Source organism: Coregonus lavaretus (genome assembly GCF_964263955.1).
Source record: "Coregonus lavaretus genome assembly, contig: HAP1_SCAFFOLD_5537, whole genome shotgun sequence".
Classification (NCBI taxonomy): Eukaryota; Metazoa; Chordata; class Actinopteri; order Salmoniformes; family Salmonidae; genus Coregonus; species Coregonus lavaretus.
The window spans coordinates 26469-39322 of NW_028164352.1; the positions used below are offsets into that span (position 1 = coordinate 26469).

The 12854-nt window shown below is 42.1% G+C and overlaps 1 long non-coding RNA gene across 1 annotated transcript; it reads left to right on the forward strand.

The window, feature by feature from the left end:
- The first annotated feature begins 2492 nt into the window (after positions 1–2492).
- LOC311117123 lies at positions 2493–6938 on the forward strand. The gene is made up of 3 exons (XR_014611568.1): positions 2493–2612; positions 5308–5460; positions 6713–6938. It is a non-coding gene; the product is annotated as an uncharacterized lncRNA (long non-coding RNA).
- The last annotated feature ends 5916 nt before the right edge of the window (positions 6939–12854 follow it).

A 12854-nucleotide genomic window follows, 5' to 3' on the forward strand; every position in this document is an offset into this window, starting at 1 on the left:
TATCATGCCGATGTAGCGTATAGCCAGCTAGCTGTATGTTATCCATGTCGTCGTTCAGCCACGACTCGGTGAAATATAAGATATTACAGTTTTTAATGTCCCGTTGGTAGGATAACCGTAATCTTAGGTCATCCAATTTGTTCTCCAATGATTGAAGATTGGCTAATAGGATTGATGGGAGCGGCAGTTTACTCGCTCGCCGTCGGATCCTTACGAGGCACCCCGACCTACGTCCACGATATCTCCGTCTCTTCCTCATGCGAATGACAGGGATTTGGGCCTTGTCGGGTGTCTGGAGGATATCCTTCGCGGCCGCCTCGTTGAAGAAAAGATCTTCGTCCAATACGAGGTGAGTAATCGCTGTCCTGATATCCAGAAGCTCTTTTTGGTTATAAGAGACGATGGCAGAAACATTATGTACAGAATAAATTACAAATAACGCGAAAAAACACACATAATAGTACAATTGGTTAGAGGGCTGTAAAACGGCAGCCATCTTCTCCGGCGCCACTATATGCCATTTGGGATGCACTCCTGCCTTGTTGTTGCTTCGCTCCTGTATGCAGAGGAAGCAGAAGCAATGGAGGCACCTGTCCAGGTAAGTCATGTCGTTGAACCGGTCTAGACAGATACAAGTCTTAAGAGTCTGGGGGACACCTCGGCCGAGACAGACTGCGACGAAGGGGGTCTTAGAGGGCTGTTCCTGACCTCCCCCTCTGCCTTCTCCGCTCTCCCTCGGACGAGACAGACTGCGACGAAGGGGGTCTTAGAGGGCTGTTCCTGACCTCCCCCTCTGCCTTCTCCGCTCTCCCTCGGACGAACACCCAAACTCCATCTTAGTAGGGTCCATCTTCTAGAGGAGGTGGGTGTCAGTCGATACACCTCCCCAATACATCACTTGCCTACGGTGTATGTTGGGCTGAGATTAATGTAGGTTAGCATACTATGGGGATGTGGGTCAACAAAGATGTTACCAGTGATCTAGTCTAGGGCCTAGATCTTTCCCTGTGTAGCTACCTACGTTTTAAAGTTAATTTACCTGTTAGGATTCATATGTAGAGTGAAATGAGTGGTTTTCGCCACAAGATGTAGCAGCTGGGTGACGTACTACGTCCTTGTCTGTCCACACGTCGTCTCCAGCAGCGAACCATCCACGCCCTGGTTAGCTGCATCACTAGCACTAATAATAATCAAAACAATACAAATGTGATGTTGATTATAGTTAACGTTAGCTAGCTCGTCAGGCTAACCGAGTAGCTAGCTCATGAGCATCTCTCTTCCTGCCTGACAACTCGACTCCCCTGCAGATTTCTCCGGTTCACAGTCAAAACATCTAGTCTAGATCAGCTATCTGACGACTTTACCGAGAATTCAGACCTAAATAATAGTAGAAATTGTAACATCTATGGTAGGATATCGGCAAGGTAGAAAGCAGAGAGCAAAAAGCAGTTGGAAACCGCTGATTCTGGGATACTGGAGGACTTTCCCTTTGCGCAACCCTCTGGTGGCCAAGGAAAATAAGAGACAGGTTTATGTTGGTTGCGTTGCATCCACTTTTGTTGCTGTTGGTTGAAACTATTTCATCTTGATTTCTTAGTATTACACGTCCACTTCTCATCTACAAATGGGACAATTGTCATGTCATAATTGCCCTGCTAGTAGCTATTGGTTATTGTCTTTTAGGCCCCTAATTCCGACAGATGGCGCCAGAGTAAAGCTTTTGACTGGCAACAGTGTGTTGACCGTCCGTGTTGTCATAGCGATGGAAGCCAGAGAGCTAGCCAGCTAGCCAGCTAACCGCAGCTAAACAAAACGTTGTGTTTCAGTCAACTTCTACCATCATTAAAGATGATGAACATCAGCAACCGTGCATTGGATATACTCTACTCTGTTGTGAGTAGCTTTTTATGTTCCCGTAGCTGGTTGTTTTAGCCGGCTGGTTGTGCTAGCTAGCTAGCTAACTGCAAGGGATATAATACTTGTAAAATGTGAGCTAGGTCTAACGTTACATTTCAACAACAACACGGTGAGCTGGGCTATGTATCTACGCTACAGTACAATAGCTAATCACATAACTCCTTAACTGAACGTATCTAGACAAGCTGTGGCCGATATGTTTGAAAACGTCGTGAGTTTAGCTAACTAGCTAGCTACATAGCTTAGCTAACTAGCCTGGATGCCAGCTAGCTAACTAGCTAGATACATAGCTTAGCTAACTAGCCTGGATGCCAGCTAGCTAACTAGCCTGGATGCCAGCTAGCTAACGTTAGCTAGTTGACAGTTTCAGCTCTGGCCAAAGTGGCCAGGTCCCTGCCTGACACACAACAGTCAGTACCAAAGCTAGCTAGCTAAGTTATATGTCATCGGAAACAATTTTAGAAGTTAACCCATGTCAACATAATAGATAGTACATTTTATCGTATTTTTTTATGTACTTCTGTAAACATACTTAGTAAGTTGCTGTAAATATTGTGTTGTGTGTTTGTTTCCAGCTCCTCCTGGCCATAGTGGTGCTGTCGTGGACCTATGTCATCTATGGTAGTAGGATAGCAGCACAGATGCAGCTGGAGAAGAGACTCAACATCAAACTACACAACTAAAGCTCAAATACGGTAAGTACAGTAAGTTAACCTCAACTCAAACTCAGAACACCAACTAACAACTCAACTTCTAACAGTAAGTTAACCTCAACTCAAACTCAGAACACCAACTAACAACTCAACTTCTAACAGTAAGTTAACCTCAACTCAAACTCAGAACACCAACTAACAACTCAACTTCTAACAGTAAGTTAACCTCAACTCAAACTCAGAACACCAACTAACAACTAAACTCGGAATACATGTCGCAAATTAAATAAATGATCTCACTCCAATAAATTTTAATAGAAAGTTAGCAAAAATAGATAAGTTCTTGCTACCATGGAAAGGTAAATACCTGACTATTTGTGGAAAAATCACACTGATTAACTCTTTAGTATTATCCCAGTTTACCTATTTGCTTATGGTCTTGCCTACGCCTAGCGAACAGTTTTTTAAATTTATATGAGAAAAAAATATTCAATTTTATTTGGAACGGCAAGCCAGACTAAATTAAACGGGCCTATATAATGAATATGAATTCGGAGGACAGAAATTATTAAATATTAAAGCATTAGAACTATCACTAAAAGCTTCAGTCATACAAAAGTTATACTTAAATCCAAACTGGTTCTCTAGCAAATTAGTAAGATTGTCTCACCCAATGTTCAAGAATGGCCTTTTTCCCTTTATTCAGATTACAACCACTCATTTTCAGTTATTTGAAAAGGAAATCATCTCCCAAATATCACTATTTCTAAAACAAGCCATAGAAAGTTGGTTGCAATTTCAATTTAATCCTCCAGAAACGACAGAACAAATAATGCAACAAATGTTGTGGTTAAACTCAAATATACTAATTGATAAAAAAACATTATTTTTTGAAAAATGTTAAAAAAAGGTATAATCTTCGTAAATGATACCATAGGGGTAGGACTGGTGGAGTTATGTCACACATGCAGCTAACAAAAACATATGGAAATGTCTGCTCTACCCAAAATTACAACCAAATAATTGCAGCATTACCGCAAAAATGGAAGAGGAAAGTGGAAGGGGGAAAAAGTAAGGAACTTGTCTGTCGGCCTTGCATTAAAGAACATAATTGGTTAAAGAAAACTGTGATAAATAAAAAAGTATACCAGTTTCATTTAAGGACCAAAGGATTGACAGCCGTCCCATATAGATTGCAAAATAGTTGGGAAGAGATTTTTGACGTACCGATCCCATGGCATAGTGTTTATGAACTGACACGCAAAACGACGCCGGATTCTAAACTTAGAATTTTTCAATTTAAATTATTATACAAAATTCTTGCTACCAATAGAATGTTATTTATATGGGGGATACAATCTTCCCAGCTCTGCAGATTTTGCTGTGAAGAGACAGAATCATTAGATCATTTGTTTTGGTTCTGTCCATTTGTAGCTTGTTTTTGGACACAGGTCCAGGAATGGCTAAAGGATTGCAATATTTAGCTGGAGCTAACCCTGCAGATAGCACTACTGGGTGATCTGAAAAGTCATAGTCAATCGATCAATAATATAATAATACTTTTAGCAAAAATGTTAATTTTCAATTTACAATCTGTAGAAACAATGAGAATAGAAAGGTTCAGAACTTTTGTAAAACATCACAGTACAGTTGAAAAATATATGGCAAATATAAATCCAATATGGATGGTGTTAAAAGATAGATGGGAGGTGTTGAATGGAGTTGAAGGATGGGACTAATAACAACTAACAACAACTAAAACAACAAGATAACTAATAATGTAAAGCACGCTGTGTCCATAATAAGTATATAGGTTATAGGTTGAGAGCTTTTGGGAAAGAGCACAGTTAGAAAGATATGGCATATAGAAGCAAACCAGATGGACATCATGAAAATGATCGGAGAGGTTGAGGAAGTTCAGGAGTAAAAACAAACAAAATATAATTACTGTACAATTGACTGTGTCCATAAAATGTATATAGTAAGTATAAGCTGGAAGTAGAGGCCTAAGCATTGTTGTTCACTAGTTTACTCCAATTAAGGAAGGGGTGGTGGGGTTGGAAAGTATAAAAGGGAAATATATTTTTAAAAAGGGGATGTACAGTTGAAGTCTTTACATACACTTAGGTTGGAGTCATTAAAACTTGTTTTCCAACCACTCCACACATTTCTTGTTAACAAACTATAGTTTTGGCAAGTCGGTTAGGACATCTACTTTGTGCATGACACAAGTAAAATGTTTACAGACAGATTATTTCACTTATAATTCACTGTATCACAATTCCAGTGGGTCAGAAGTTTACATACACTAAGTTGACTGTGCCTTTAAACAGCTTGGAAAATTCAAGAAAATGATGTCATGGCTTTAGAAGCTTCTGATAGGCTAATTGACATCATTTGAGTCAATTGGAGGTGTACCTGTGGATGTATTTCAAGGCCTACCTTAAAACTCAGTGCCTCTTTGCTTGACATCATGTGAAAATCAAAATAAATCAGCCAAGACCTCTTTCTATGCTTGTTTAATTCAGGAGAGGTGTATTACCCATAATGCTCATTGACTGAACATTCCAATTTACCATGGCAATAATGCACCACAATAATAATTATATTTCTATGGTGAAGGGCAGGCCAGTAAGCTTTGCAACCAAATTATTTTACTGCTGCTAGTGTCAAGTCTTATATTTGATGAATAAAAACGTTCAAACTTTGACCCCTATCGTCTGACCCTTGGTTACAGCTGTACGGCGCCCACGGCTCGTTGGTCAACATCGTCCAACGCATCATCACCTCGCGACTCGCACGCCATGATATGGAGGGAGGGGGCGGGGCCATCCAGGACGAACTACGCCCCTTCCAGCTGGTACAGACGGACCACTTCCTCCACGAGCTGGTGAGCACACATACATACACACGCAGACATTTATTTATTTACTCCACAAGTCCCATTAGTCTTGGCTGCCGATGACCAAACACACATCCTCTCCATAACCCTCCTGTGTGTGTCCCCCCTCATATCATAACCCTCCTGTGTGTCCCCCCTCATATCAGTTTCACCCGTTCTCCTCTCTCCAAGGAAGACTGTCTGTCTGTCTGTCTGTCTGTCTGTCTGTCTGTCTGTCTGTCTGTCTGTCTGTCTGTCTGTCTGTCTGTCTGTCTGTCTGTGTCTGTCTGTCTGTCTACAGTTGAAGTCGGAAGTTTACATATATATATATATATATATATATATATATATATATATATATATATATATATATATATATATATATATTTGCGAGGGGAAAAAAACATATGGGGGATTGGAAGTGATGCAGACAATTACGTTGATTGAAGTTACAATCTATCTGCAATATTAAAGCTGATCTACCCCGTAAAAAAATCCAAAATTACAAAAAATGAACTTCTAACAGTAAGTTAACCTCAACTCAGAGTTGTGACCACAGAGTTTAACTAGCTAGCTACTGCTGTTTAACTAGCTAGCTACTGCTGTTTAACTAGCTAGCTACTGCTGTTTAACTAGCTAGCTACTGCTGTTTAACTAGCTAGCTACTGCTGTTTAACTAGCTAGCTACTGCTGTTTAACTAGCTAGCTACTGCTGTTTAACTAGCTAGCTACTGCTGTTTAACTAGCTAGCTACTGCTGTTTAACTAGCTAGCTACTGCTGTTTAACTAGCTAGCTACTGCTGTTTAACTAGCTAGCTACTGCTGTTTAACTAGCTAGCTACTGCTGTTTAACTAGCTAGCTACTGCTGTTTAACTAGCTAGCTACTGCTGTAGCCATACTCTTTATGGTAAGTTGTGACCACAGAGTTTCTAAACCAGACCAGATAATGTGTGCTCTGGAGCCTGTTCTTTCTGAGGATAGTATCCACTAATGAACTCCTTAGCTACGGTCAGTTGTAACACCCAACTCTCTACTTGGGACTCTCTCCTTACCATAATAATGTTCATGTTCTCTGAGGATATTCTCTTGTCTTTTCATTACTTTGACGTGACGTACTTCTGTTGTGGTCCCAGCTAGGAAGATGTGAATGTTTGTTTGTGTTTATGAATATTCTACACATAATTTTAACTGCTCTTGGTCGATTATGAAATCACAAAACAGTGAATTTAAACTTATGTCAATCCCTTATTTCCCCCCCAGCTAAAGTCTTCAGTTATTAATACCATGGACATTCCCAAGACAAAGTCGACAACCGGGACCCTGGACCAGTCTCCATCCCGTTGCCTACTGTGATGAAGTCTGTCTTTACTGACCAGCTGCTCTTTCAGACTAATGTATACACCACAATGCTGAATGTTATTTTTACCATGTTAGTTTGTCTTAGATGTGAGTAATATTTTTCACATTGTGCAACATGATTTTTATTAAAAAATGAAAAAAATAAGAGCTACCACTAGTGTCTTTCCTTAAATCAAATCACTTCATCTGACTGTGTTTGTTGGTCTGAGGAGAACCTTCCCCTGACTGTGTTTGTTGGTCTGAGGAGAACCTTCATCTGACTGTGTTTGTTGGTCTGAGGAGAACCTTCCCCTGACTGTGTTTGTTGGTCTGAGGAGAACCTTCATCTGACTGTGTTTGTTGGTCTGAGGAGAACCTTCATCTGACTGTGTTTGTTGGTCTGAGGAGAACCTTCCCCTGACTGTGTTTGTTGTTCTGAGGAGAAACTTCCCCTGACTGTGTTTGTTGGTCTGAGGAGAACCTTCATCTGACTGTGTTTGTTGGTCTGAGGAGAACCTTCATCTGACTGTGTTTGTTGTTCTGAGGAGAACCTTCCCCTGACTGTGTTTGTTGGTCTGAGGAGAACCTTCCCCTGACTGTGTTTGTTGGTCTGAGGAGAACCTTCATCTGACTGTGTTTGGTCTGAGGAGAACCTTCCCCTGACTGTGTTTGTTGTTCTGAGGAGAACCTTCATCTAACTGTGTTTGTTGGTCTGAGGAGAACCTTCCCCTGACTGTGTTTGTTGGTCTGAGGAGAACCTTCCCCTGACTGTGTTTGTTGGAGAACCTTCATCTGACTGTGTTTGTTGGTCTGAGGAGAGCTTTCCTTTGTTGGTCTGAGGAGATCCTTCCTTTGTTGGTCTGAGGAGAACCTTTCTCTAACTGTGTTTGTTGGTCTGAGGAGATCCTTCCTTTGTTGGTCTGAGGAGAACCTTTCTCTAACTGTGTTTGTTCATCTGAGGAGAACCTTCCCCTGACTGTGTTTGTTGGTCTGAGGAGAACCTTCATCTGGCTGTGTTTGTTGGTCTGAGGAGAACTTTCCTTTGTTGGTCTGAGGAGAACTTTCATCTGACTGTGTTTGTTGGAGAACCTTCATCTGACTGTGTTTGTTGGTCTGAGGAGAACCTTCATCTGACTGTGTTTGTTGGTCTGAGGAGAACCTTCCCCTGACTGTGTTTGTTGTTCTGAGGAGAACCTTCATCTGACTGTGTTTGTTGGTCTGAGGAGAACCTTCATCTGACTGTGTTTGTTGGTCTGAGGAGAACCTTCCCCTGACTGTGTTTGTTGGTCTGAGGAGAACCTTCCCCTGACTGTGTTTGTTGGTCTGAGGAGAACCTTCATCTGACTGTGTTTGTTGATCTGAGGAGAACCTTCCCCTGACTGTGTTTGTTGGTCTGAGGAGAACCTTCATCTGACTGTGTTTGTTGGTCTGAGGAGAACCTTCCCCTGACTGTGTTTGTTGGTCTGAGGAGAACCTTCCCCTGACTGTGTTTGTTGGTCTGAGGAGAACCTTCCCCTGACTGTGTTTGTTGGTCTGAGGAGAACCTTCCCCTGACTGTGTTTGTTAGTCTGAGGAGAACCTTTCTCTAACTGTGTTTGTTGGTCTGAGGAGAACCTTCCCCTGACTGTGTTTGTTGTTCTGAGGAGAACCTTCATCTAACTGTGTTTGTTGGTCTGAGGAGAACCTTCCCCTGACTGTGTTTGTTGGTCTGAGGAGAACCTTCCCCTGACTGTGTTTGTTGGAGAACCTTCATCTGACTGTGTTTGTTGGTCTGAGGAGAGCTTTCCTTTGTTGGTCTGAGGATAACTTTCATCTGACTGTGTTTGTTGGAGAACCTTCATCTGACTGTTTGTTGGTCTGAGGAGAACCTTCATCTAACTGTGTTTGTTGGTCTGAGGAGATCCTTCCTTTGTTGGTCTGAGGAGATCCTTCCTTTGTTGGTCTGAGGAGAACCTTTCTCTAACTGTGTTTGTTGGTCTGAGGAGATCCTTCCTTTGTTGGTCTGAGGAGAACCTTTCTCTAACTGTGTTTGTTCATCTGAGGAGAACCTTCCCCTGACTGTGTTTGTTGGTCTGAGGAGAACCTTCATCTGGCTGTGTTTGTTGGTCTGAGGAGAACTTTCCTTTGTTGGTCTGAGGAGAACTTTCATCTGACTGTGTTTGTTGGAGAACCTTCATCTGACTGTGTTTGTTGGTCTGAGGAGAACATTCATCTGACTGTGTTTGTTGGTCTGAGGAGAACCTTCCCCTGACTGTGTTTGTTGGTCTGAGGAGAACCTTCCCCTGACTGTGTTTGTTGGTCTGAGGAGAACCTTCATCTGACTGTGTTTGTTGGTCTGAGGAGAACCTTCCCCTGACTGTGTTTGTTGGTCTGAGGAGAACCTTCATCTGACTGTGTTTGTTGGTCTGAGGAGAACCTTCATCTGACTGTGTTTGTTGGTCTGAGGAGAACCTTCATCTGACTGTTGGTCTGAGGAGAACCTTCATCTGACTGTTGGTCTGAGGAAGTATTGAATAGAATGCAGCTGGCAGCTTCTGACTGCAGTTAACTCTGACTGTAGTTAACTCTGCCTGCAGTTAACTCTGACTGTAGTTAACTCTGACTGTAGTTAACTCTGACTGTAGTTAACTCTGCCTGTAGTTAACTCTGACTGTAGTTAACTCTGCCTGTAGTTAACTCTGACTGTAGTTATTGATAACATGATAACAATGTAGCTAACATCGCCATAGATACAGAGGTTTGTTTACCACAGCCAGCGAATAAGGTTAATCTATAGCTAACAGGGTGCAGTGTGTTTAAAGGGCCAGCTACCTCGGTGACCCACGTCACTGATATCCTGCTATCTCTAACAAAGCCTGTTTTCAAGACCATCTCTAGCTCTGATAATGTATTCAGTAAATAAAAACCTGCTTTGAAAACAGCAACAGTTGGTATTGAAAAAAACACCGCTTTTTAATGTGTTCCATACCTGAATGTTACGATAGTCACACACACACACACACACACACACACACACACACACACACACACACACACACACACGCACACACTCTCCGTACACACTCCACTCCACTCCACACACACACACTCTCCGTACACACTCCACTCCACACACACACACACTCTCTCCGTACACACTCCACTCCACACACACACACACTCTCTCCGTACACACTCCACTCCACACACACACACACACACACACTCTCCGTACACACTCCACTCCACACACACACACACACACACTCTCCGTACACACTCCACTCCACACACTCCAGGTGGCCCCCTGCTCTTTGATGTGTCTGATATGTAGAAGACCACTAATGAAATGGGTGAAAGGGAACATGAGAGAGATGGATGAGAGAGAGAGAGGGGCTCTATTGTACTCTTCGGTGCATACGCATTTAATTAACCAAAACACTTCAAAACACATCCCATGTGTATCCCAAATGGCACCCTATTTCCTATGAAGTGCACTACTTTTGACCAGACCTCTATGGACCCTGGTCTAAAGCAGTGCACTATCTAGGGAAGGGGGAGCCATTTGAGACAAACTCTGGACCCTTTCTGGTCCTCTTATCTCATCGTCTAGATGATTTATAAATAATTAGAACAACCTCTAACACACACTGGACATCTCTGTCTCTCTGTCTCTCTCTGTCTCTCTCTCTCTGTCTCTCTCTCTCTCTGTCTCTCTCTCTCTCTCTCTCTCTCTCTCTCTCTGTCTCTCTCTCTCTCTCTCTGTCTCTCTCTCTGTCTGTCTCTGTCTCTCTCTCTGTCTCTCTCTCTCTCTGTCTGTCTGTCTCTCTCTCTGTCTCTGTCTGTCTGTCTCTCTCTCTCTCTCTGTCTGTCTGTCTCTCTCTCTCTCTGTCTCTGTCTCTGTCTCTCTGTCTCTGTCTCTCTCTCTCTTCTCTCTGTCTCTCAATTCATTTCAATTCAATTCAATAGACTTTATTGACATGGCAAGTAAAATCACTTACATTGTCAAAGTATACATATAACAAAAATGGTGGGATCAACAGCAATAATAATAGTAGTAGTGGAAATGGGATTACCATTAACAGCAACTACAACAACAATATTAATGAGAAAAACAATACATTAAAGCAATAGTAGTCGACCAATCTCAACCTGACTGAGAAGACACATTACATGCTATGAAAGCCAAAACAAAACAGGAAATATTATTGACATTACATTACACTTTTCACTGGCTGTCCCTCAGGTTGTGGCAGGAGGACACATATTTGGCTGCCAGAATTGCACATTTTGGCTTTTCACCCCATAAATATTTGATTTTTTTCTTCCTCTTTTATAGTTTCAAATTCGTTGTACTGAATGATAATTTTGGGAAAGAAAGATTCTCTTAGGTCTGAGTATTTGTCACAGTGTAATAGGAAATGCAGCTCTGTCTCTACCTCTCCCCGGGGGCAGAGTGAGCACAGCCTGTCCTCTCTGGGCAGCCAGGTTTGCCTGTGACGACCGGTCTCTATAGCCAGACTGTGCTCACTGAGTCTGTACCTAGTCATTGCTTTCCTCAGTTTTCTATCAGTCACAGTGGTCAGATAGTCTGCCACCATGTACTGTCTGTTTAGAGCCAAATAGCATTGAAGTTTACTTTGATTTTTTGTGGTGTCTTTCCAATAGGTGATATATTTTTCTTTTTGCTTTGTGATGATTTGGTTGGGCCAGATTTTCTGAGTGCTGTCCTGAGGCTCTATGAGGTTGGTTTGGGTTAGTGAACTGAGCCTCAGAACCAGCTGGCTGAGGGGACTCTTCTCTTGTTTCATCTCTTGACATAGTAGAGCTGTGTGATGGAATGTTTTGGGGTCACTTGTTTTTAGATGGTTGTAAAATTTGATGGCTCTTTTTTCTATTCGAATAAGGAGGGGGTATTGTCCCAATTCTGCTCTACATGCGTTATTTTGAGTTTTTCTTTGCACTTGCAATACAGTCTTGCAAAACTCTGCATGCAGTATTTCGATTGGATGTTTGTCCCATTTGGTAAATTCAGTATTAGAGAGTGGACCCCATACTTCGCTGCCATATAGAGCAATTGGTTCTATAACTGATTGGAACATTTTGAGCCAGATTCTAATTGGAATTTCGATTTTAATATTCCTTTTAATGCCATAGAATGCTCTTCTTGCTTTGTCTCTCAGCTCATTCACAGCCATGTGAAAGCTACCTGTGTTGCTGATATTTAGTCCTAGATATGTGTAATTTTTACGTACGTGTAATTTATGTTTATATTTAGTCCTAGATATGTGTAATTTATACGTGTCGTTTTTGGTGTGTTCTAATAGAACTGTGTCCAAATAGAATTTATATTTGTCAGCCTGATTTCCTGACCTTTTTTGGAATATCATTATATTCGTTTTTTTTAGATTAACGGTCAGGGCCCAGGTCTGACAGAATCTGTGCAGATGATCTAGATGCTGCTGTAATCCCTCCTTAGTGGGAGACAGTAGCACCAGGTCATCTGCGTACAGCAGACACTTGATTTCAGTGTTGTGTAGGGTGAGACCAGGTGCTGCCGATTCTTCTAATGTTTTTTGCCAATTCGTTAATGTAGATGTTAAATAGTGTTGGACTTATTGGGCAGCCCTGTTTCACTCCACGTCCCTGAGAGAAGAAGTTCTGTTTGCTTGTTGCCGATTTAATCGCACATTTCTCTCTCTCTCTCTCTGTCTCTCTCTCTCTCTCTCTCTCTCTCTCTCTCTCTCTCTCTCTCTGTCTCTCTCTCTCTCTCTCTGTCTCTCTCTCCTCTCTGTCTCCTCTCTCTCTCTCTCTCTCTCTCTCTCTCTCTCTCTGTCTCTCTGTCTCTCTGTCTCTCTCTCTCTCTCTGTCTCTCTCTCTGTCTCTCTGTCTGTCTCTCTGTCTCTCTCTCTCTCTGTCTCTGTCTTTGTCTGTCTCTGTCTCTCTCTCTGTCTGTCTTCTGTCTGTCTCTCTCTCTCTCTCTCTCTCTCTCTGTCTGTCTGTCTGTCTCTCTCTCTCTGTCTCTCTGTCTCTCTGTCTCTCTCTGTCTTTCTCTCTCTCTCTCTCTGTCTGTCTCTCTCTCTCT